This window comes from Hyaena hyaena, unplaced genomic scaffold, assembly GCF_003009895.1.
Source record: "Hyaena hyaena isolate Hyena2069 unplaced genomic scaffold, ASM300989v1 scaffold_454, whole genome shotgun sequence".
NCBI classification, from domain to species: domain Eukaryota; kingdom Metazoa; phylum Chordata; class Mammalia; order Carnivora; family Hyaenidae; genus Hyaena; species Hyaena hyaena.
Genome location: NW_024081086.1, coordinates 1,336,254 through 1,354,566, shown reverse-complemented (window position 1 = coordinate 1,354,566; position 18,313 = coordinate 1,336,254).

The window sequence follows — 18,313 nt, the reverse complement described above, 5'->3', positions numbered from 1 at the left end:
ATGAGAAAGATAATATATATTTTGACTTCTACATTCTTGTCCCAAACCTCCTTTTTTCTGGCAGCTCCAGAAACATTATTTTATTTAGAAACACTTTTATGTGGATTACCTACAAGTTTTCACACTTACAAGGATTTATTTTAATGACATTGTTTTTGAAACGGTGCTGCAGATTCTTCCCGTGGCGTATCACAACCCTTGACCTTGATGAGGCATAGCTTTTGTCTGTTTTCAGCCCAAAATGAAGGAACAAATTAGGAAGCTTTAAATTAATTTCTTGTACTTCTTTATGTTCTTGTGCACATCTACAGGTCTGGGGAAGTGGGAGGAGAGGAGTGTCCAGGTTCTTTTGAAATAATCCATATATTAATAGTTTGATTTATTTTTGGCCCCTTCTGCCTTTTGAAATTGCCTTATTCAGGTTTTTTTTTTTCTTAAGAGTAAACCACCAGGGCACCTGGCTGGTACAGCTGGTAGAACATGTGGCCATTTGTCTCACATTGGTCAGTTCATGCCCCACGCTGGGCATAGAGCTTATTTAAAGAAAAAAAAAATTAAACTATCAATATGCAATGTAATACTTGTGTTACAAATTCCTAAGAAGAATCTAATTTATTTTTACAAGTTTTTAAAATTTTAACTCTAGGGGCACCTGGGTGGCTCAGTCGGTTGAGCTTCTGACTTCAGCTCAGGTCATGATCTCACAGTTCGTGGGTTCAAGCCCCACGTTAGGCTCTGTGCTGACAGCTCAGAGCCTGGAGCTTGCTTCGGATTCTGTGTCTCCCTTTCTCTCTGACCTTCCCTTGCTCACACTGTCTCTCTCTCTCTCAGAAATAGAAATTTTTAAAAAAACGTTTAAAAATATATAAAATTTTAACTCTAATATCAGTAACATACAGTGTTATATTAGTTTCAGCTATATAGTATAGTGAATCAACACTTCTATACATTACTCAGTGCTCATCATGATAAGAAGACTCTAATTTGAATTCTCCAATCCACAGAAAAAGCTTTGCATTTAGTAGATAATCCAGTTAATAATAGTTATTATTACTATTAATAATAGTTAATAATGTTAGAATGCATTTGAGTCTGATAGAAGGGATATCTTATATCCTAAAAGCTAACAATAATAATAATAGCATTTAATAATCTTAAAATACTTTTATGAAGAGCTAAGTGAACATAAGAAAGTAAGTATATGCAATTAGCACTATTTAGTACAAAATACCCAAATGCAAAGTATATTTATTGATTACTTTTACTAATAGGTCTTTAAACTGTCTTTTAAACTCTGAATATTTTAAAGAATGAAATATTCCAATTTATGTAATCTTTTTGCTTTTTTAAAATAATAGTCATTATATGATAAAGTATTTTAAATATAATATCCAGCATCCTATGTATTTGACTCTTTTGTGTGGGTTCATTTGGTGTACGTTTCTTTTAACAGTGTCTTTTGAGTTTTCATTAACAACACAAATCATTTTAAATTGAGAAAATCTTAACGTTCCAACCTATTCAATGAAATCAGTGCCACTTCAAGAAATGAAATTTTTATATATTTATATACTGTAAACCATCATTATTTATCTTACATTTCTTATGTCAATCTAGCATGTGAAACCTGCATATTATGCAAAGAAGTTCCTTTTCTATTAACTGTTTAGGTTATTGGTATTCATATGATTACAAATAATATTACCACTCTTAAGCTTATAAGAAGATTAATTTTAAAAATCTCTGCTTAAAAGAATAAAATGAAACTTGGTATTAATATGAACTTCTTGTTCCTACTACTTATAATGATTTCTAATTCAAGGAAATTAGTGAAAGGAGTTAGCGAAAGAAGGAGTTAGTGTGTCTGATGCATTAAGAATTTCTTCAATATGACATTCTCTTTATTATGTGGCAGGGGATGAAATAAAAGACGGATTTATTTGCTGTTTTAATAATTGTTGTATTGTATAGTTGACACACAATATTGTGTTAGTTTTAGGTGTTTAAACAGTTTCACCACTACAGAAGCCATCTTTATTACAATATTTAAAATAGGAAAGAAATGGAGGGTTAGTAGTAATCTCAACTATTGGCTACAGATTATTTCAAAGTAGAAAGGTTAAATCACCTGGATCACCTGGGAACAAAATCTTACCTGACAATACTACCCGTTTCAGTAGTTTCATGCTTGTGCCCATAAAAGGTACTACTGTTATTCGCCCAAAAGTTTGGAAATCCTTGAAATTGTTTGCAAAAAAAACAAACATTTTTTAACATTCAATTGTTTTTCAATGTTTATTACTATTTACCTTTATTTTTTTAGAATTTATTGTCCACTTGGTTTCCATATAACACCCAGTGCTCATCCCATCAAGTGCCCTCTTCCATGTTTCTCACCCCTCTACCCCTCTCCTCCTCCCCATCAGCCCTCAGTTTGTTCTCAGCATTCAAGAGTCACTCATGGTTTGCTTCCCTCCCTCTCCTCAACTATTTTCTCCCCTCTTCTCCCCCATGGTCCTCTGTTAAGTTTCTCTTGTTCCATTTATTAGTGAAAATATATGGTATCTGTCCTTCTCTGCCTGGTTTATTTCGCTTAGCATAACACCCTCAAGTTCCATCCACGTTGCTACAAATGGCCAGATTTCATTCTTTCTCATTGCCATGTAGTATTCCATTGTATAGATAAACCACATCTTCTTGATCCATTCATCAGTTGATGGACATTTAGTCTCTTTCCATGTTTTGGCTATTGTTTAGAGTGCTGCTATGAACATTGGGGTACATGTGCTCCTATGCATCAGCATTTCTGTATCCCTTGGGTAAATTCTTAGCAATGGCCATTGCTGGGTCATAGGGGAGTTCTATTGTTAATTTTTTGAAGAACCTGCACACTGTTTTCCGAGGATCTGCACCAATTTACATTCCTACCAACAGTGTAGGAGGGTGCCCGTTTCTCCACATCCTCGCCAGGGTCTATAGTATCTTGGTTTGTTCATTTAAAAAAACCTTTTTAACAAAAGTTGTACAAATCCTTTAGGGAAAGTAAATTTCTAATTAGTGTACCCCACCAGCAATGTATACTAATTAATTATAATATGTTAGTATAACCAGGAAATTGGGTAAGTACACATTTATGAGCAAATTGAATGGTGTTCAGTGCATTTTCTATCTCTTTAAAACACTATATATGTGGAAAAAGTTCTTCCAATGAAATTTCAAATTCCATAGTTTATTACAATTGTAGTAGATAATAATCTCTCAGGCTTTATCTTGATTTTTGTTTATATTGATTTCCTGATTTTTGAAGATGACAAGTCCAGTCTCATGGTATTGTAAAGAAACATCCTGCAAATGTTCTTCCTACAAGTGCTGCCTGCTGAGGAGACTTTGATTTTTTATAAGTATCTTTAGGCATTTAAACTAAGTTGTGTGTGGTGACTGTGATATACACTGTGCTCTGCTATCTTTCCTTAAAGTAAGGAAATAGAAAAACCACTGGTGTAAAGGTAACTACTTTTTGAAAATATTTAAAAATGTATACAACACGTTTAGACAGATAGGAAAAGTATCTAATGTAAAATTTCTGAGGACAAATAGCTCTAGCTTAGTGCAGAGTTAGAAAGGTAGAAACTGTTTAGACATATACAAACATCAGTTTCTTTTTGTTTATGAGAATTGTGAATTGTGATAAATTGTTAGCTCGTAATTTAGACAATAAGCGTGAAAAGAAACTTCTGGTAAACAACAGGTTTTTTGTATCTTGTAGCTAAAGAAATTATTGGAGGTAAGGTCTTTAAGATTTTTTAAAAACCTACCACAGTTGGTGTTGTCTCATTACTTTCAAGTGTATCAGGTCAGTTACATTAATGAATAAACACATTCAAGAAAGCATATTAGGTTGGCATAGTCTATGTTGACTGCACGATATATAGAAGTACTAAGGATTTAGTGAAAGGAATCACTGTACAGAGGATTTTCAATTTGGCATTAAGGTGAATTATACAAGGTGAAATATAAATCAGTCTAAGAGGTCAGAAAGATTATGCTAATAACAGGCATTCACTTAACAAATATTTGAGTTATTATTGCTGTGTGTCAGTGGTGAAATGGTGGACAGCAATGGATACAGACTCTGACTTCCTGTGTCTTACAGTCTGAGATAAAGGTAGTTGTGAGGGGAGACATACGAATATATGAAATGGTCCTTACGGCAAACTAACAATGAGGAGAGGTACATAGCATAAAAGAGCCTGGTGTGGGGATTTTTGACCTGGATGGAGTGGTCTGAGGCTATGCTGATGATAATGTGACATGAATGTCAATTTCATATGTCCAATTGATTATGTTTATCGAGGGAAAGTTAACACTGAATCATTTCTAGATAAGACTTTATCAACCTATTAAATAGTCAGAAAACACTTTTCAAGCATCCACTTCCATGCAAAATATCTTAACTCTTTTGTAGAAAATCAGTCTTGCTTTCCCAAAAGATCAAAATCAAGAAAGTTGAAGTATTTTACTCTTCAGCTTTTAAGAAATCTCATCAAATTGCTATTCCTTCAGCTCCGTTATCATTCTTCCCTGAGGTTACTTGATAATAATCTCTAAAGATTTTGAGCCAATGTCTTATTTCCCCCAATACCTGAAGGTTCTTGTCTCACATTACTATCTTTCCAACCCATATATATCAACAACAGTATCTTTATTCCCTCCTTGCTTCATTTCGCAAATGCATTTACTCTAGTTATAAAGATGTCCACAGAACCAGAGCAAACACATTTGTTGTGCTCTCCCAGGCTTCCGATGTGTTACTGATTTGGGGAAAATTTTGGAGCTGTGTGATGATGTAGCAACTGCAAAAAGGAGTACAACTTGAGAACAAAGCTTTAATTCAGTTTGGAACATTTTCAGTTTGAAAAGATCTGGTAGGTAACTGCCATAACTATACTTGAACTTGGGATATAAATACATCTGTAGCAGAACCAATTCTGCAGCATTCGATTTTCACGTGGTGATTATCAAGCCATGGTTTTGGAAGGTGAGGTGATTCAGAGAGATGATAGAGAATAAAAGGAACACAAGGAAGGGCTTCCTATTCTGTACACAGGGTAAAACATTGGGATAATAGGTTTGGAATCATTCTTTGCTTTTCTCTGATTCCCTTATCCCTTTGGAAGTTACAAATTGTACTCACACTTTATTTTCCTGATTAAGCCTCAATTCTTGCTGTTCTCATTGTCTACATGATGGCTGTATTTGTCATTTTAACTAACTCACATGTGGCCTTGTATTTCTTTACGTTGTTCACGTATCCACGTCTATTTTTTTAAACCACATTGTTAGTGTGGAGAGACTGTGTATCTCCTTTAGCATCTAACCCTGTGTCTTTCGTACCATAAGCACTCTCTATCTATGTCCAAATTTAATAATGGAGACCTCCAGTTCCCTGGCATAATCACTTTATGCAGTGGCAAAAATACTAAGCAGTTTTTGAAAGTTGGATTTCAGTGAAAAATATTGGATTACAGCTTCACGGAAAGGGATTTTAGCATTTCATCTTGATTCTCAGAGCAGAGACAATATTTCTTGCATTATTTCTTATAAAATGACTCTCAGTGATATCCTTAACTCCCATCAAGATTGAGAGGAAGATATGACACCTGTCAAATAGGTTTAAACAGTAATTGTATCTGGGCAAGTAAGAGTACGTATATACGAATTGAAAATCCTTTTTTCATAGATGAAGAATAATTTTAGTTAATTTTTTATTGTTTCCAACTAAAATGTTCGTTGAACTTATAAAAAATTTCACAGATAAAACTTTTTTTCTTTTTACTATTTTTAGACACCCTTCTAATTTATTTGAAGCATGAAGCCTTGGTGAACAACTATCAGTTAAAACCTTTGTCATACAGAATATGCATTAGTGTTGTCAATTTCAAATTTAATTTAAAAATCCAAGAGTTTTATATATGTAAATATGTGTGTAACTTATGTTTTGTAACAAAATACACCACTATGTCCACTCAGAATATACAGAATGATTACTACAGGGACCATAAATGCATCCTGATTAAGGTGGTAAAAGATTGCCTCCAATGGTGAAAAACGATTGCCAAATGGAGGAAAGACAATGATGAATAAATTAAAAATACAAAGCACTATAAAATGTGCTCTGACAGAGGGAAGCAACTGAGTAACAGGAGAATACAAAAGGAAATATAATTAAGTGCCTAAATGAAAATAACTTTAATATCCAGTTTTATATGATAATCACTTTCTACAGAAGCCAAAATGCTAAGTACTCCATCAATATTCCTACACACCAGAATCATCCATTTTTACCTTAGAAGCTACAAATGCTTGACCCTATCCTTAATAAGACAGCTCAGAATTTTGGAGGATAAAATCTGTTCCTCTGTAATTTTTAAAAACTCTAGGTATTATTTTAATGAGTTTTCTCATTAAAGTGACTATGCACCTGTTTGCCCAGGACAGTCTTAGCACTTTGTCATGTGGACTTTTTTGCTCTCTCTCTCTCTGTCTCTCTGTCTCTCTCTGACACAGTTTCTGTCCTGAGGCTCTCCTCTTCAGATACTCTCTACAGGCTGTGTTCCCACTGCCTTCCTGTGCCCCTTCAGATACTACACACAGAGCTCTGCATGTCTCTTGTGGATCCCCCTTAATCTCATACACCTTTGTAAATAATCCTTTTTAAACTCTCCTAAATTGTGTGTATCATCTTCTTCCTGGAGATCCTGAGTGTCCATTACCATTATGTACCAATATTACATGATGATTGGATGTTTAAAATAAGGTTCCTGTTTCAAATGAAGAAATCAGTATCTCATGCTTCCTCCCATAGACACCGTAATCAAAGAGGACAACATAGCATAAACATTTATATATTAAAAGGAAAGTATGGGCCAAGCATTTTATTCACTGCAAAGCAGGTACACATTTATCTTCCCAGAATGACTGGAAGCTGTGTTTAGGATTTAAATACATCCTGACATTCAGAAAGTAAGGGTTAGTTTCACTTTGGGAAATGATGAGGGTAGTTATTTTCAAACCATTTCATTTCATATCTTTAAGATGGTTGATCAGTTGAGAGTTTTTGGTGTCTTTGCTCTGGAAACCAGTATATTGTTGGTATAATGAATGATTATTCCTATATGAGAGGAAGAATATGGGGCAGCATGAAGTGCACTTAGTCTTTTTCTGATTACTTGGCTGCTGCTTATGTCGTTGTCCTTTCCTGCCAAGTCTGATTTCTAGATGTTAAAGACAATGTATGTCATAATCATAATCCTAAAGTATTCTCTTAATAAAAATCCAACTGATTTCCATTTGGGCCAGTCTTTTCACAGTAGATTACTGAATCTGCTGAGAATTTGGAAACATTAACCACTACAGATCATGAGGGCATCATTTAATGTCGAACAGTTTTTATAGACTTAGTGCGATTGAAGTTGGAAAATACATCCTGAGATTTGGAATTCAAAGCTGATTTGAAAAAAAAAAATTATACTGATCCATAATAACATTATGAACTAATTTTACTGAAAAGAGGGAGGGAGAGAATGATGGAGAGATAGAGGGGGAAGGCAGAAAAGTGCAAGAACACACACATGGTGGGAACTGTTTTGTTTCCAAAGGAATTGATATCAAATAATTCACAGATATTTGCTGAGCACCTAGGATATGCCCTGTTTGCAATACTTAACAATGTTTCTAGTTTAATTGTCTCACACATATGAACTAGTAGATCTGTGGGTCCTAACTTCTTGATGCCTGGCTCTTATTGTTTTCAAATAAATAGGCTGTGGATTATTAATTATATTTAAAAGTATATAAATAGTAACATTATCCTGAACTGTTCAAGGGCCATCCATCTAATATATATTCCAAAGTGGAACATTGTGAATAGCTGGAAAAAATAAAATAGAAAGGTGCACTTTACTTGTGAATAACTCATGACTATGACTCATCATCAATAGCTAAAGGAAACTAAAATGGGTTAATGATCTTGAGCTTGTGCATTGTGCTTATAATGATCTTGTCTTGGTGAGGGAAAAAAAATGCTTACTTTAAGTCTGTCTCCAGGATTCCCTTAGGAAGACAACTGTCTTTGTCTAGGAATGCACCTTAATGATTGCCTTTGGCTTTGTAATTAAGGACTTGTGTGCACATCCTAAATTGGATAGAGTAAGAAAAACAACTTAAAAACTTGGTAGGAGAAAGTGCTCTGTAGAAAAATATACAGGGAATTTTGGAAGGTGTAGGCAAATGAGTTCAAGAGGAGATGGAAGAAGAAAGTCAAAAAAAGTAGTGATGGGCTAGGGGTTCAAAATAGAGGGAGAGTATTGGAGGTCTTACTGGTCTTAAAAGAGATGGCATTTTCTGGAGATCTTACTAGAAGGACCAGTAATAGCAGATATGACTTTTATATTCCTACATATTGCTGATTCTGAGCAATAAAGCACAACCATGAAACTGTGTCCAAGATAGATTTAATAATCTTGGTTATAATTAGTTTCTTCTGCAACTGATGGACGGTCTTAGAAAGTGAGGAGCTAATAAAATAAAAGTGTTCAGTGAAGAAGGTTTAAAGGAAGTTGAGTATTTCCGTATTCCTTTAATTTTTTTTATATTATTATAATGCTTCATAACCTTCTGAGTTTATAGATCTCTGAGCATATTTGCTACAGAAGACATGCCAACTAGTACAAAGAGCAGAAATAGAGCTCAGTGTTCCAACAGGAGGAGGTGTTGAAATCTTGGCCATGGAAGGACAATTAGAATTGGAGAGCAAGTCATTTTTAAGAAATTATTTGTGCCATAAACATGGCATCACATCTAGAAGTTTCTTCTTATCCTCCTTATTCATTATGCTTATTCCCAAACTCATTGTTATATGCATTAAATATATACAGATTTTTGTGTCAATTATACCTCAGTAAAGAGGTGTAAGGAGAGATATGGCTTTTGTAAATTGTATTTTTCTAAATCTCATTTTGGATTGTTCATTGGGTACTATAGAAACTTAATTGTTTTTGTATATTGACCTTATATAGGACTACAGAATTGAAGTATTAATTTTCTAGATGTTTCATAACATGGAAAAGGATATTTTCTATAAATAGTGATGTTTTTCTGATTAATGACCATTTTACTTCTTCCTTTCTAATCTTTATACCTCTTATTTCCTTTTTTTTTTTTTAGAGTATTGCACTGGCTAGAAGTGGTAACATAAGACCTCTTTTTTGGTTTCTTAGGGAAATAAGGATTGATATTTCACAATTATGTGTGATGTAAAATGTAGGTTTTTCATAAATTTTCTCAATTGAGGATGTCCGTTTCTATTTTTATTTCTAAACTTACCATAAGAATGTTTTCATCAATGTTCACAAAATCCTTTTTATAATATGCAAAGCCTGAAAACAATCCAAATATATGTCTACAAGAGAATGGCTGAAAATTGAATTAATAAAAATAGTGATATATATTCATACAACAAAATAACAATAAAAGAGAAAGAAAATACTGATACATGTACCTACATGGATACATTTTATAGACATTATACAAAGCATAAGAGGCAAGCCAGAAAAGAGTTAATATTGTATTCTATTTGTATAATGACCTAGAAAAGTAAAACCCATTTATGAAATGAGAAATTAAAAAGAATGTCTGAAGAAATAACAAGTGTTGGCAAGGATGTGGAGAAAAAGGAACTCTCTACACTTTTGATGAGAATGTAAATTGGCACAACCACTGTGGATAACATGGAAGTTCTTCAAAGCTTAAATAATATAAATGTCATATGATCCAATAATCCCACTCCTTAGTATTTACCCAGAAAAACAAAAACAATAATTTTAAAAGATAAATGCACTCCTATGTCTATTCTGGCATTATTTACACTAGCTAAGATATGAAAGCAACCTAAATGTCCATCCACAGATGAGTGGATAAAGAAGATATCACACACACACACGGATATCACACAGCTATAAAAAAGATGAAATTTTTGCCATTTGCAGCAACATGAATAGACCTAAAGGGTATTATACTAAGTGAAATAAGTCAGAGAGAGAAGTACCATATGATTTTATTTATATGTGGAATCTAAAACAAAACGAAGGAAAAGCAGAATTAGACTTATAAATACATACGACAAACTGATGGCTGCCAGAGAGAAGGGGGGTTAAGGGATGGGCAAAACAGATGAAAAGGAGTAGGAAATATAGGCTTTCAGTTATGAAACCAGTAAGTCATAGGAATAACAGCCACAGTATAGGGAATATAGTAAATGATACTGCGGTAGCATTGTGGTAGTAGTATGTATGGTAGTTACACTTCTGGTGAGCCTAACATAACATATAGTTAAGGTGAATCATAGTGTTCTACACCTGAAACTAATGTAAAGTTGTGTGTCTACTACTCTCACCTTAAGAAAAATAATTATACATCCCCCACCAAAAAAGGGGCAGATAGTGGAATTTGGGAATTAATCAGGAAAGAAGTGAACTGTTCTTTTTGTTTTGTTTTGTTTAAATAAATTAAAAAATAATCAGTGACCTCCATAGATACATACATACATTCCTGAGCATACATCAACTAATCCAGATTTCTAGTAATATTCAAGTTAGGTTATTAATAATAATTAGTAAAATATGCACATTTTCAAGTTCTATTTAAAAATATGCTGAATTGTTTAAAGAAAAAATTTAAGAACCTGAAATTGTCACTACCTTATTAGTTCAATTTACTAATACTTGAATATGGAACTTATACAATTATATATCCTTAGATAATTTCTAATGCACTTTAAAAAAAAATCGCAGTAAACACCTGAACATTAGCCAAAATGGTGATTCTAGGGCTTAAAATCTTTGTGTAAAAATAGTATCAGCAAAATGAGTCCATAAAGTAAAACTGTTCCTTTGATTTACAAAGGCAGTGGTCTATTCAACAAATGCTTTGTTATTTTCTATACAGAGTAAACAAACATTTAATGTTGGCTAAAGTATAGACTTAACAAAGATAAGAAGGACCAGAATCTAGTCGTATTTTTTTAGGACACACTTCATGGAAGAATCTCCTACTTCCCCAATGAGAATCCAGATATTGGTCACAATCTAGTTCTTTGGAAGTTTCTAAAAAAATAAACAAACAAACAAACAAAAAACAAAAACAAAAACATGAGAGACTCTTGAATACTGAGTTGAATACTGAGAACAAACTGAGGGCTGATGGGGGTGTGGGAGATGGGAAGGGAGGTGTTGGGCATGGAGGAGGGTACTTGTTGGGATGAGCACTGGGTGTTATTGTCAAGTTGGAATAAACTTGACAGAAAAAAGGATGAGAGAATATTCTAGGGTGTTAGAAATGCCTTGTATCTTACTTAAGCAGTGTTGTGTAAATGTGTATAGTTGTTAGTCCTCATAATACTGAATATTTAAGTCTTATTTCTAATGCATATAAATAATACCTAATTTGTGGGGGGGTAGACCTGAAATCTTAAAAAGGAACTATGTTCTAATATTGTCCTAGAAACTTACATCCAACACTTTATAGGGAAAATTGGTAAGCTTACTAATAAGTAGATTTTCTTTAGTTAATAAGTGTTTATGCTTTACCTTAGTACTTAACCAACCATGAAACTAACAAAACTACAAAATTTAAAAAAAATGAATTGATTGAATCATATTATAGGGAGCAAAGGAATAACATCTTTTTCCCCCTTTTTAAAAATGTTCCAAATGAGGATAAGATAGTATCCCATATTAGACAGCGTTTTTTGAAGGGAAAAAAAAAATCCCATGTAACAAAGTTATTTCTATCTTCAATCCTATGATCTGTGGTAAAAGTATTTTGCTGCTCTGGTTCTAATAACTATTTCGCACAACCAGTGTTATTCTGTTTCTGAATTTTTTGTGTGTGTTCATTTATCCTCAATGAATAGATTTGGTTTTTAGTATTAAATGATCTGTACTTTTCAACCCCTAGTAGCCACTTAGGTTCCATTCAAGTTTTAGCAACTTCAAAATCTCCATCAGTCTGTAATTGCTACACTGAAGGAGATGAATAACTCATTGAAAGAGACCAACAGAACATAGATATTGTACAACAAAGAGCTGTGTATATAAAGGAATATGTTGTCAATAATGTTTCACAGCACTTGCCTTTATTTTTAAAATTGCTATAGGGAACTATATGTCTGTTTCATCTTCATTTTTGTAGATATAAGATGATCTCCACTAAAGCACTCATGATGAAAAGAAATGCATTATAAAAATAATTTGGTGTGCCATGGCATACATTTAATAGCATTTGCACTTTTACCAGAAAAAAATGACACTCTTGTAGGTCACCGATTCACTGTTAATAAATAAAAGTTCCAGAAGATTTTCCCAGGTAACATAGTTCTTTTGATTTTGTGCTTAGATTGGTGATATACCTAATACATTATTTTTCTGTATTGTGTCTAAGTTAACCTTGTTATGTAATTGCTAATTTTGTGATTCTTTACTGTACAGTATACTTTTTAAAAAGATCTGAGACAACATAAACCAGAGAATTAGAACAAAATCAATATGAAATTTAGTATTCATACAGGTTTAGCATTTAAAATAAAACTAAAATTATTTGTTCCATTTTCTAATTGGATACCTCTAAATGTGATCTTATTTTTTTATTTACATACCTACATAACATGGCATGATGCTTTGCTAATGTCCTAAAAAAGGAGACCTTAAAATTGTTGTTTTCGAGATTAGAGATCAGATTTTCAAGCACTGGGTTTGGTGTACAGTTTTTCCTCTTCATTTTCTTCTTGGAAAGTAGATTATTAATTCTGTTGCAGTGTGCCCCTATGAAATCACTGAGTGTTTTTGGTCAGTCAGGCCATGATGCTATGACTGATTGGTAACTTTTCTTTGGATGCTAATACTCTGAAAACTTTAACATCAGCTTACTAGTTCTCTGCTTTCTGTTTAATAATCACACAAATGAAGGTGCCTGGGTGGCTCAGTCAGTTAAGCATCTGACTTCTGCTCAGGTTATGAACTCACAGCTCATGAGTTCCAGTCTCACATCACGCTCTATGCTGACTGCTCAGAACCTGGACCCTGGTTTAGATTCTGTGTCTCCCTTTCTCTCTGCCCCTCCCCCATTCGCCCTCTGTCTCTCTCTTCTTCAAAAATAATAAACATTAAAATTTTTTAAATTAAAGAATAACACAAATGATTGCAAATCATGAAAATAATGTCCCTTTGTCCTTAAGCTTAATTCTGCCTGTACGGAACTATGCAAGGCATCATCAACTTGAGGGTGGGGATTGTAATAATTGATGAAAGGATGAGATGATTAATTGTGAGGGCAGTTATCACTAAGAAAGAACAGATAGATAGAAGCTATTATATTTTTGTAAAATTGTTACAAGGCAAAACAGACCGGATTGGAATAGAAAGCCATTTCTGAACAAAAGCCTGTTGATTTTATATGCAGTGTCATTTTCCAAGATAGAATATAGTTTTACTTTGGAATATTTCATATCTTCTTTTATTCACTCATTTCGTGCATTGTCTGTGTTTTAATGTTTAGATTGCCTAAGTAGACATTACTGAACTGTATCAATTCAGAACTGTAAATAATTTTCCATTTTAATATTTCTTAAATTAAGATGTATTTTTAAATTGGCATCTGTTGAATTCATCTTCTCTTTCCAGAAAAGCTTTCTTTGAGTTGACAGGTTTTCTTGAAATACATAGCACCTTGGAAATCAATAAACTCATTCATTTAACCAATATTTATCGCGTGCCTGCTCTGCCAGGAATAAATAAGACTAGAGGCTAAGAAAGCTGTAACAAGGCAGACAAGGTTTAATCTTCTTAGAGTTCTTGAAGGAAAAGTAAATATATAATCATATAGAATACAATCTAGTAAAGTACTACTGCAGAACAATGCAGATATATTTATTTATTTTTTTAATGTTTTATTTATTTCTAGGAGAGAGAGAGACAGCGTGAGCAGGGGAGGGTCAGAGAGAGAGGGAGTCNCAGTGCCTAGCTAATGAATGAATAACTGCTAAATAAGTGTTCATCAGGTGAATGAGTAGTAATGAAAAATGGTCCATATCAGACACTATCAATTTTAGTGTTTATTCTATCCATGTTGTTTTTATTTTATTCTTTTTTAAATTTTTTTTTATTTATTTCTAGGAGAGAGAGAGAGACAGCGTGAGCAGGGGAGGGTCAGAGAGAGAGGGAGTCACAGACTGAAACAGGCTTCAGGCTCTGAGCTGGCTGTCAGCACAGAGCCCGACGCGGGGCTCGAACCCACGAACCGCGAGATCATGACCCAAGCGAAAGTCGGACGCTTAACCGACTGAGCCACCCAGGCGCCCCAATGCAGATATATTTAATATCATATAGGATATATAAAGAGGAAGTTAATAATTCCAGATGTGCTGTTCAGAGGAGGAAGAACTCATCAAGTGGAAGGATACCAGGCAAGGATAAGACCATAAGCCAAAGCACGGAGGTGTGAAATGTCAGGGTGCGTACAGGGAATGATGAGTAGTCTAGTAGAGCTGTTTCTCTTAAACATGACTAATGATTAGAGAACTTTAAAAGGAAAGAATTATCTTGCCAATCTGTAGTATTGACTCACATTATTTTGCATTTTTATATATGTGATAGTTCCTTTATTCTACATCAATAAAAATCCCAAACATGTTTATTCATAAGATGGGAACAAAATTATGAAACCAATTAAAACCTAATTATCAGCACTAATTTAAAATGATATGTGAGTGTTATTTTGGAGCATGGTGAGCTCCAACGAAGCAGTGAACTAGTTTTTTAACTAGTTCATTCAATAATCTGTGAACTGAATAGGCTAATCCATCTATGTAGATCTTAAAAAATGACATTGTTATGACTAACAATGGCTAGTATTTTTGAGTGCATATTTTGAGTTTTATATACCAACTTTTTCAGGCAATTACTTACTCTTGAAAAGTTCAAGTAGCTTTGCAGACATTGTACGGATGACCTCTTCCTGTCTGGTTGGTCCCTCTCAGGCATCTTTGCTCATTTACCCTCTTCTCCCAACTTCCTAATGTTGGGGTGCTTAAGGATTCCATCCTTGATTGGATATACCCTTTCCTTTGGTAAATTCACTTAGTCCAATGCATTTCATTTTTCTCTATAGCTAGGAACCATTACCGTTTTATATCCTCCAGACGTCCCTCCCATACTCCAAACTCATATATTAAAACTACCTGCTTGACATCATCACTGGGGTGGCCAGTAGACGTATCATACTCAACACATCCAAACCTGAATTTCTGGTCTTCTTACCAATGTTGTTCCTTTTCCAGGCTTCATCCTCTCAGTAAATGACAATTCCATTCTTAAATATTATTCAGGAGAAAACCCTCGGAGTCCTCTTTTTTTTCTTTTTTTTTTTTCTCATCTCAGATCCAGAAACTTAAAGGAGATTAAATGGGTTTGGTTTCAAAGTATATCCAGAATGAAGTGTGCTCTTAATAGCTGTCACTGTTACTTCTCTTGCCCAAGCCACCATTGTGTCCTGTCTATAGCTCTGCAGTAACCTCCTATCCGGTTTCCCTTCTTCTAACCCAGTAATCTATTACAATGTGTTCTCAAGAAAGCTGCCAGTGTGTTTATTTTAGTATGTAAGTTATATCATGCCACTCCTCTAATTGAAGGGGAAAAAAGCCTTTTTTAAAAAATTCCTGAGTAAGAGTCAAAATTCTGACAGTGGCTTACAGGGTCCTACATGATCTGCCCCCTGACTCTTCATGTGATAGAGTATACCAGCAGTGTGTCTAGTATATTTGATACACATAGTGAGGTATTAGGACTCTCCTCCTCTGTTCAATAAAACATGCTGAGTAATAATTGTGAAATGAAACAGGTAATCAGAATGGCCAGAAAGGAAACCAAAACAGTGAATTTTTTCTATTAACCTCATGTGCACATGTATACATACATGTATACATATATATATATACATACACATATATATATATATATATATATATATCATGCCAGCATATATAAAGAATTGAAAAAATAAGGTAAGTGTTCATTACCAAAAAACATTACTTCTAAATTGTATTAATATATTTTTTGGAAAAAAAAAAGAGAAAAATGTAAACAAACATTTTGGTTACAATAATAAATAACATTGTGTTTTCTAGCTCTACTTTTACAAAATTTCAATGACTTTATACAAGTCAGTTTTCTTTGTATATTTATGCTCAGTTGTCCACATAAATGTCTTTGTTGGTCTATCCATGCCAATATTTGGTGAAAGAACATTTTTACTAGTTTTGATTTCAAAAAGTTTCACATAAACAAAAGATATACACAAAAACAGAAAAAAATCTTACCATAAGTCTAAGTTTGAAACAGATGCCCGAAAATCCCATTTCACAATGAATCCCAGAGAATTTACAAATACGTAAAAACAGAACGTTGTTAATTGAATGACAGAGTTACGAATGACAAAAGTAACTCAAATTTGGCTTATTCTTTTATCTGTATCGTTCTTGTTTATATGTAACCTACTCTTTAGGCACAGGTACATATATACTATCACAGGGGTTAGAGATCTGAACTGTCCCTCAGGTCGGTTCAAGTAATCTAAAACTCCACAAGTGGAAATGAACTCTCGAGCTCTCTTGAAAGGAATATTTATGGATGTCTTGGAGACTGACCGTATAACAAAATTGTTTAAATTAATGGAGAATACAATTTTTTTCCTTTACAAATTATAAAATGTAACAATTTGAAATAATAAGACATTAAAATTCAAAATAACCAAAGCAATTATTTAGAACTTAGAATTTTCTCAGGAGAAGTATTTTTAACTGGCACTGGTTGGAATTGCTTGTGGCCTAGTGTATTGCTTCCATTGTTGTAACCTTGGTAGGCTACTGGGGTAGAGGATAATAGTAAGAAAAAAGAGATAAATATCTTTTACTAGAATTCTTTGGATACATTTGCAGAAATCACGTTCTGTTTCATTGCACTTCCACTTTTGGCTGAATCTTTGATATACAATAAGTACACTCTGTAACTGGTGTTTGGCTAATAGAAAAGGACCTTTAAAGTGTGAAATTATTTTCCAGCTTTTTATATAGGGTAGGGGTCAACAACTATGGCTCACAAGTCCAATCTGTAAGGTGTTGTGTTTTTTTTGCCATCAGTTTTTATAACTAAAGATTTATATTGGAACACAGTCATTTTCATTTATTTGCATATTATCACTGGCTGCTTTTAAGCTTCAGTGACAGAATCAAGGAGTTGAAACATATCAAATGGCCTGCAAAGACTAAATTGTCTACTATTTTTTCCTTTACAGAAAAAGTTTGCAAACAATTTCTCTATTAGATTTGTGTACAAGAATTGGATGTTAAATTTTATAATAAATTTATTGACATATGTATTTTTTTAAATTTTTTAATGTTTATTTTTGAGAGAGAGAGAAAGATAGAGCATGAGTGGTGGAGGGGCAGAGAGAGAGCAGGAGACACAGAATCTGAAACAGGTTCCAGGCTCTGAGCTGTCAGCACAGAGTCCGATGTGGGACTCAAACTCACAAACAGCGAGTTCATGACCTGAGCTGGAGTCAGATGCTTAACCGACTGAGTGACCCAGACACCCTATTTATTGAATTATATTAATGAGAAAGGAAAGCAAATAAAATTGATCTAGTTTGGCTAGGATGTAAGCAGCAAGTGATTTACTATCAGAGAAAAATGTTATTAACCCAACAGTGCTTTTTAACATGACTGTGGAGTCAGTAGAGGAAAGATGTTTATGTACATGGAGCGAGATTTTGAAACATTAACTCTGCGATTGCATTAGTATTGGAAACAAAACAGCATTTATAGAGAAAGAATGATTGAAGTGTTAGCATCCATGCAAGGTAGAGTAACAGGGAGATAATTTATCATCAGATGATTTATAACTTGACTTTACAGAGACAGTTATTTTCATGGTACAAATACTTCATATCTGGAAATGATTGCAACAAATGTGCTTTTTTCTTTCATCATAAGTTGTATGACCAGCTTCATAAGTTCATTGCTACAGATTTGGTTGAATGTTGTACTTGTCCAATTAATTGCATGGGTTATCCCCTATACACTTGAACAAAAAGCTTAATACCTGCTCTTTGAGGTTTATCAACATCCAGAATTGATATGGGTTTGGAGGGTTTCTTAGTGTAAAGAACACATAGATGGGCAGTTGGGAACCTAATACCCAAG